Source organism: Penaeus japonicus, unplaced genomic scaffold, assembly GCF_977035675.1.
Source record: "Penaeus japonicus unplaced genomic scaffold, GWHDUDI00000001_assembly GWHDUDI00000024, whole genome shotgun sequence".
NCBI classification, from domain to species: domain Eukaryota; kingdom Metazoa; phylum Arthropoda; class Malacostraca; order Decapoda; family Penaeidae; genus Penaeus; species Penaeus japonicus.
Genome location: NW_028234426.1, coordinates 24,812,366 through 24,819,865, shown reverse-complemented (window position 1 = coordinate 24,819,865; position 7,500 = coordinate 24,812,366). Strand labels below are relative to the sequence as shown.

General features: G+C 36.8%; 1 protein-coding gene across 1 annotated transcript in view; it reads right to left on the bottom strand.

Annotated features, from left to right (window-relative positions):
* Window positions 1-7,500, bottom strand: part of LOC122246513 (putative Na(+)/H(+) antiporter nhx-9) — a 158,958-nt gene that overhangs the window by 111,070 nt on the left and 40,388 nt on the right. The window lies entirely within an intron of this gene.

Here is a 7,500-nt window from a genome sequence, read left to right as displayed (position 1 = left end):
TAGGGGTTGGGGGCGCACGCAACGCCGGGGAACTAGTGGTTATGATTCACCGCCTTCACCTTGGGAGAGTTTCCCCCTCAAGCTAAGGGGCAAAACCACATTCTTTTCTAAGTTAATTCTTATAGTCTTTATCGACTTTTACTTTATGTTCCGTTTATCGGGACTATGAGCAGAGGGAAGGGGTAACTTATTTAAAACGTGAAGACAACATGCTCGGTTTCGAACGCGGCAACTAACTTATTCACACGAAGTTAGCATTAACAAATTCAAACACGCCAACTAACATTTACAAATTTACGGAGTCACACGAAGCCAACAGGCACGGCACCTGAATTCAGTGGGAAAGCATTTACGTATTTACACGAAGCCAGCCGGCACGGTTCCAAACACGGCAACTAACTCTGATGGGAAAGCATTTACAACTTCAAAGTAAACACGAACAGTTCCAAACAAAGCCATTAATTTCGGTGGGAAAACAGTATTAAGATTTCCCTTACGCCTCGCCGTTACTACACTTCCCAAGCTTCAAGGTCATTCAAGTTTACGATGACCCTCCATCGGTCGTAAATGTCCCAATAAGAGAGAAAACCTGCCTGGAAAACTGACCTAATCGTTGGGTCGAAAAGTGAGGTGATGAATGGGTCACCTGCCGAGATCATACGACGTAATTTCAGCTTTCGTTTTTTTTTTGTTTTTTTTTTTTTGCCGACTTTTAGGAATAAAATTGGCATACTTAAAAGTTAGAAACATGTAAAGTAACGGTTATATATAATAAATGATGAATGAAATACGCGCTGAAATTATGATAGTGTGTTAATGCCTATTTCTTCTTTGGGTGTACTTATTTCCTCTTATATTACTAAAACAATTTTTACCCTATTTCTTAAAGAATATAACAGCTGGATTACGTTTAGAGGCATCATATATATAAGATGAAATAGGAATCTCTGCTGGTCAAAAGTAATAAACAAACAAAATCTATCACAGTTCTGAAGCTGAATTTGATTTACTGCGATTTATACAGCCAATCATTATCAATATTGAGAACGCTAAGTAGAAGGTCCGATGGCGCGGTTCTGCTAACGCTAATACATATTCAAGGCTATTTACACTCTGGACTTTCAGAGTGAACCATGAATCATGTTACGCCATGAAACAAACACATCCATTCCAAGCTTAATATATAATAACTCTCGATTCTAAATACCGTCGTTGTGAACAGAATCTCAACATAACGTCATCTCTGTGCTATAAATAAACCTGAGCATAAATTACGTCACGATTGTTTACAGGCAATTTCCGACTCGCGAGACAACATGGCCGGTAGGACTCCTCACATCATAGCCTCCTCCCGCACGGAAATTCTAACTGTTAACCAAAACTCGCCCATATTTGCACGTCGGCACGAAATACGCTAGGGGCATGTAATAATATCCCTTACGTACAGCTAGCGTTAGGATTATGAGACCCCCCCCACAGGTGTGTCTCTCCGGACCTAATTATAAACCACCTGCTCATTTTTAAAAGTTTAGTGATCACACACGACTGACAAGCCTTTTCAGACTAGGGTACTCATGATGTTGAAATTGAAAAGGTGTATTTGGATACGAAACTGGCAGAGATCATCTCCGGTTTGATCGAGATATGAGACTCATTTACATAAACAAAAACAAAGGATAAAGTCTTTGTAGGGATTACCTTATTATTGCAGTTTAGATTTCTAATCAATCATAATGAGAATGATGATGATGATTAAAAAAGTACCGATAACAATGATAATTCAAGACTAAGACATATCTAGTGATGATCATTAGAATAACAATTTTATAATAACGATAATTAATAATATTCGACTTGATCAAATAATAACTTCATAATAAATGATAATTGAAGAACGACACACGTTGACGTCATGACTCTCAGAGCCACTAAGCAAATGCAAATTAAATTGCAGTCTGTGATTAAGTAAGGTACTCGATGTTGCTCTTTCTATACGGCCATTAGAGCAGGGCTGACTTTATATGTATGGTTGTAGTGGCTTATTTTGTCATTATCTTTATTATCATCATCATTATCATTTTGATCATCATCCTCATCCTCATTTTCATCACCACCATCATTATCATCATCCTCATTTTCATCACCACCACAATCATCATCCTCATTTTCATCACCACCACCATCATCATCATCATCCTTTTTAATATCATCATTATCAACAATATTTTTATTACTATTATCATCATCTTATTATTTTATTCAGTTTATTTTGGCCAAGGCTGGATATTTTACGCAGAATATAAAACGAGATTTAAGTAGAATACAAAAAAATAAAAATAAAATCGTAAATTCGGTAGAAAGCATTACTTGCTTAAATTGAATTTCATTGCATCATCGCAGTTCTTCTTTTGCATATCACAGAATACCAATAATAATAATTGCAACGGCATTTTTAGAGACCAAACCTTACAGTATATCATTGGTAAATGCTATGCACTCACTGATAATCAAATATTAAAAACGTAATGTATATCACGGTACCTGGCTATTTTTCTAATAATCTATACATACTGGAATATAACCAACGCTAATTAATCATAACAACACCTCTGGTATCGAATTAATCACATAACAACTAGAAATTACACATCAGATAAATGGTAGACGAAAATATAAAAAGAAAAACAAAACATAAGACTGATCCCGCGTCGGCAACACTAGTGTCTGAACACGTGTAAAATTGCCAATTTTTTTTTTTTTTTAATAATTTTCCTTCTCGCATCCAAGAAAGCATGTTATCCATCCCAAGGTCTGTGTAATGTGTAGGTGGCCGTTAGAATGGGTGTGGTTTGCTGGCTGTGGTAGGAACGGTAAATGCATGAAAATAATCGGGGAAAAAATAAATATCTACCTACTGATGCGTGTGGTGAGTTACCGACGTTTCTTTCTGTTTGTTTTTTTCTGACTGATTCCACTAACACACTGAACTGCGGTCTAAAAGGGGTAAAAGCTTATAAGTATTGATTTAATAGATCTAAGCAAATATCTTATTTTATTAGAGCTTCAACTTAAACGAAATTTATTGACGTAACCCATCGTACAGAAACACAAACACACACAACGTTGCGAAATCCGACACTAAGGTTTTGTACACTTCCTTCCTTAATACCATTGACTTCCTTTATATTTTCTTGACTGCACTGATCGTCGGACCATGAGTCGCATGTCACCTGGCCTTTTACAGTCAAATGACAACCGTGGCAACAACAGCGTCTACGTTGCTAGGTTAGGAGGACTCAGTCTCTGTTATGATTCATGCAAGATGATCTTAGAAACTGCTTAATGGTGGCTAATTAGTGTGATAGTGTTATCTTTGCCATGTTTCATACAAGCACCATTGAGACTTAGTTATAATATGAAATAATAGTCCCAGTTATTATACGTTACGCAGTTATGGATATATATTATTCATATCATTATGCAAGTTAGCCTGCACATACTAATCAACATGCAATGCAGCTCAATATACGGAACAGAATTCCCCTAACTCCTAGTCAGTAATCACACAATGCTGAGGTCAAGATTCAGTGATTAGTTTAGGTTAGTGATATGCTGATACCGAGAAGGAAAATCTGCTCATTCGGAATTTCAAAGCAATGTTTGCGTTGTTCAGCAATTGTGAACAAAACACATCGAAGCTGCAGTGCAATAGATTGATTAGAATATCTGTGTGATATTAATGTGATTAGATGTTCTGACCTATGGAAGAACGCCAGTTATAAAAATATCTGTACATTTATTGTTCTTATCAATTTAACAAAAAACTATACTCATACATATTATAGTTTTCAAATGAATTAGCCCTCTAATTACAAGCTGCTAATTAAAGAGAAAAGATAATTTCAAAGTAAGTGGAGAACAGCAATAACATTATAACAATAACTATTATCTAACTTTCGCCCAAAGCTTAGTCTAGCTCAGAGCGTGGGCGTGGGGAAGGGAGTGGGTGGGAGCGAGAGAGAGAGAGAGAGAGAGAGAGAGAGAGAGAGAGAGAGAGAGAGAGAGAGAAAGAAAGAAACGGAGAGGGAGTGTAATGTGAATGAGACATGGTGAGAGGGAAGGGAAAGGAGAAAGGGGGAAGGGGGGGAGGAGTGAGAGAGAGTGCAAGAGAGGGGAGAAGGAGAGAGGAGGTGGTAGGGAGTGAGGGAATATAGTGAGAGGGAGGGAAGGGGAGGGGAGGAGGGTGAGGAATGCAGCGTCAAGGAAGGAGAGGAGGGGGAGGGGGAGCTTGGCACAGCCGTCAATACTTCTGACTGGAAGCAGAAGCGGCAGCAGAAGGGGATGGCATTTGCTTCTTGCCATTTCAGGTTGGCATTTGCTACGGGACTTGATTGCGCTTTTCTGTTTTTTTGTTTTTTTTTGGGGGGGGGGCGAGAGTAAGATTTTTTAAAAATTGTTTATGCTTCTCACTTGATATAATTATATATTTTTATTATCGGTATCATAATTATCATCATCATCATTATCATTATCGTCATTGTCATCGTCATCATCACTATCCCCACCACCACCACTATCATCATCATCACCATCACCATCATCACTATCCCCACCACCATCATCTTATTATTTTATTAACATAATTATATTTCGCATTACCTCTCCACTTCGTTATAAAAAAAAACATCCATGTATTTCTCATTACCATATCTAATAGAATATATTTTTTAAATTACCGTGATCATTTCCACTGTCGTCATTAGTTTTATTGGAAATTTCTGATTACGAATATTACATATACTGCTGCTCTCCTTAATGTTAACCTCAGAGAAATATGATTCAAAATTATAGATAATATGATAAAAATAAAATAATCCGGCCATTGCGTGATTTCTGATTGATACGAAAAAAAAAAAAAAAAAACGATTATGTTATATTTTTCAACAAAAGAAAGAAGACTATACTTTAAACCTTTTTATTTCAACAATTTCACCAGCGATAGGAACAATTTCCATCCTATTATTTTATATTAAAATTATTCTTGCGTGTAAATAGCATATTTTCCTGACTTCATCTGAATTTGATATTTCTTTAATGGAAGCACTTGAATGCAGTGTGAACTACATTCTGCATCTTATAATTACATTCCATAATTATCGCTGTCTTTGCTTAATTTTCGTCTTCTAATTACCAATAAAATTAATTAGAATAAGTTTTATAAGTGTTCCGGGAAATTTGTAGATTAATAAAAGTCTTACCTGGATTTGCTTGACCAACGCATTGTCCCTATTCCGTTTTCTATTTCCTTACCTGTAACAGTCAAAAAGAAAAAAACAATTAGTAATGAGAATTATTTATATCATCAAAGTATTAATGATGATTCATATAATCTGTTCATGATGATTCATATAATCTGTGTTCATATGTAATTATACACACGCATTTATACCAGTGAAATTAAAGACTAAACGTGCGATTATCTAATAATTTCCCGATTTTCTACTTCACTCTCCACTTCATAAAACAAACCACAAAATACACAGTGACCTTGAAGGGGGGCTGGACTCATTTACCCCCCCCCCTTTGATTGCTTATGGGTGGATCGAGAGTTTCTTGAAAGTAAATAGAATGCACAAAGATTAGTTTTTTTCTCCACTCTGTTTTTTTCGGGAAGTTTCTCTAATTTCTTATGTCGGAGGAAAATCTGTATGATATGTCTTGAACGTATTACATACCAAACTAGACATGATGTACAATATTTCCACAACACAATCTTCCTGCAGATTATTTCTTTCCCTTTTTTTTTTTACAAACAGAAAAATGTTTATCGGAAACAGCAAGCATAACTGAATTCCTCTTCAGTATGTTCCCAAGAGGAGTTAGTCATGGTCAGTACTCTTTAACATGAAAACGTGTGGTTTTAGATGAATGAAACTTACTTCCAAGGTTAGCAGGAGGCGAGGTAGTTAGCTAGCGGCCAGGAAAGTAAGAAGCTCAACTTATTTGGTACCGCGGCCATGCCTGCTTCCATCATTTTTCCAAGTTTAACATCAACTTTTCTTTTCTTTTGTGTGTGTGTATGTACAAGTGTCCCCAGGCTTCGTTTAGTAACTTTGGCAAATGTATGTTCACTTTTTCTCCCTTTTTTGCATCGTGATCGTCTTGACAGGAGTAAATGACACGATAATGGTAGGTGGCAACACGTCGTCGGGGTTTTCATTTTTGCGTCAGACGCATTGTTGGACAGATTTAGAAAGCAGCTTTTAAAATTCGTCGACAGCCTTTACATACATTTTTGACTTATTAGTTACACATCAAATAATGGGAAACCTCGACTTATAATAAGGAAAAGAAGGAATTCTCCAACATGTGAGAAAATCTTTCGAAAATACAGCCAAAACACGACCGTCCGTCCAAAACCTCGTTAATCAGAATCCCCCTCCCCATCACATAATAGACCGTATATTCATCACCTGATGTACGATTCTAAATTAGTATAATCAAACCCAACACACAACGAGGAAGCTATTAGTAAACTATTAACCCATACGTAAACTCAGTTAAGGCCGCAAACGTGACTGTCGTGTGAGGCGGAGAGATTGCACAAGAAAAGATAGTGAATGGTATTACAGACACTACATTAGGTAACAGACAGAGTAGCTGTGGTCGGGCTTGGATCACTAACCCTCATGACTGTATGTTAGTTGGATTTGCGGTTTTGTACATGCTGTTAATGTTGTTTATATAACGGTGTTACGTTAAGGATTTTTGGACGCTCGCTACTGAAAAGTTAATCGAGAAAAAGAAATCCAAATTCAAAACCGTAGAAGGAAACGTTTGACGTGAGCATTACAAAGATAAGCACGTTTAACAAGCGCTTGCCTAACATGAGGGTAATGAACTACATTGCCATATTATATTCTTGAATCCTTATATGAGAATAAGAATGATTCTAGACGCTTTCGGAGGTTAGGCAGAGATCTGGCCAAGGAAAATCGATTCCCATCTGCTTCTGAATGAATTATTCATATACCTGTTCAGTGACTGATCTTTGCTTTTAACGGAGGAAGTCCTGTTTGAACAATTTATTCTGAACCAGTAAAATATATTAAAACGGCGTTGCACTTTCTTTAATGACGATTTTTTTTTTTTAATTCTAAAAAATATTATTAATATGCTGTTTCTGTGATATCGTTTTCAAATTGTAAAAAAGACATCTATGCTCAGCTATTGCAACGAATGGCGACTTCCGAGGTCATCATGACTCAATGCCTTACTCAAGATGCAACATTCCCACGAACTACTCCCACCCCACCCCACCTCACCCCACCCCTGTCTGTTCTCCTTCCAGGTTGAAAGTGTATCTCTGTTTTATAACGTGAACCTGTGACAGCCACTGTATTGTAAAAAAAAATGGAGTTTAGTTGTTTTTTGCCGGCACTGCGTCTGGTGAAGGCACGGGAATGAGATAAGGGAAAAAAAATCTCATATTATTAAGGC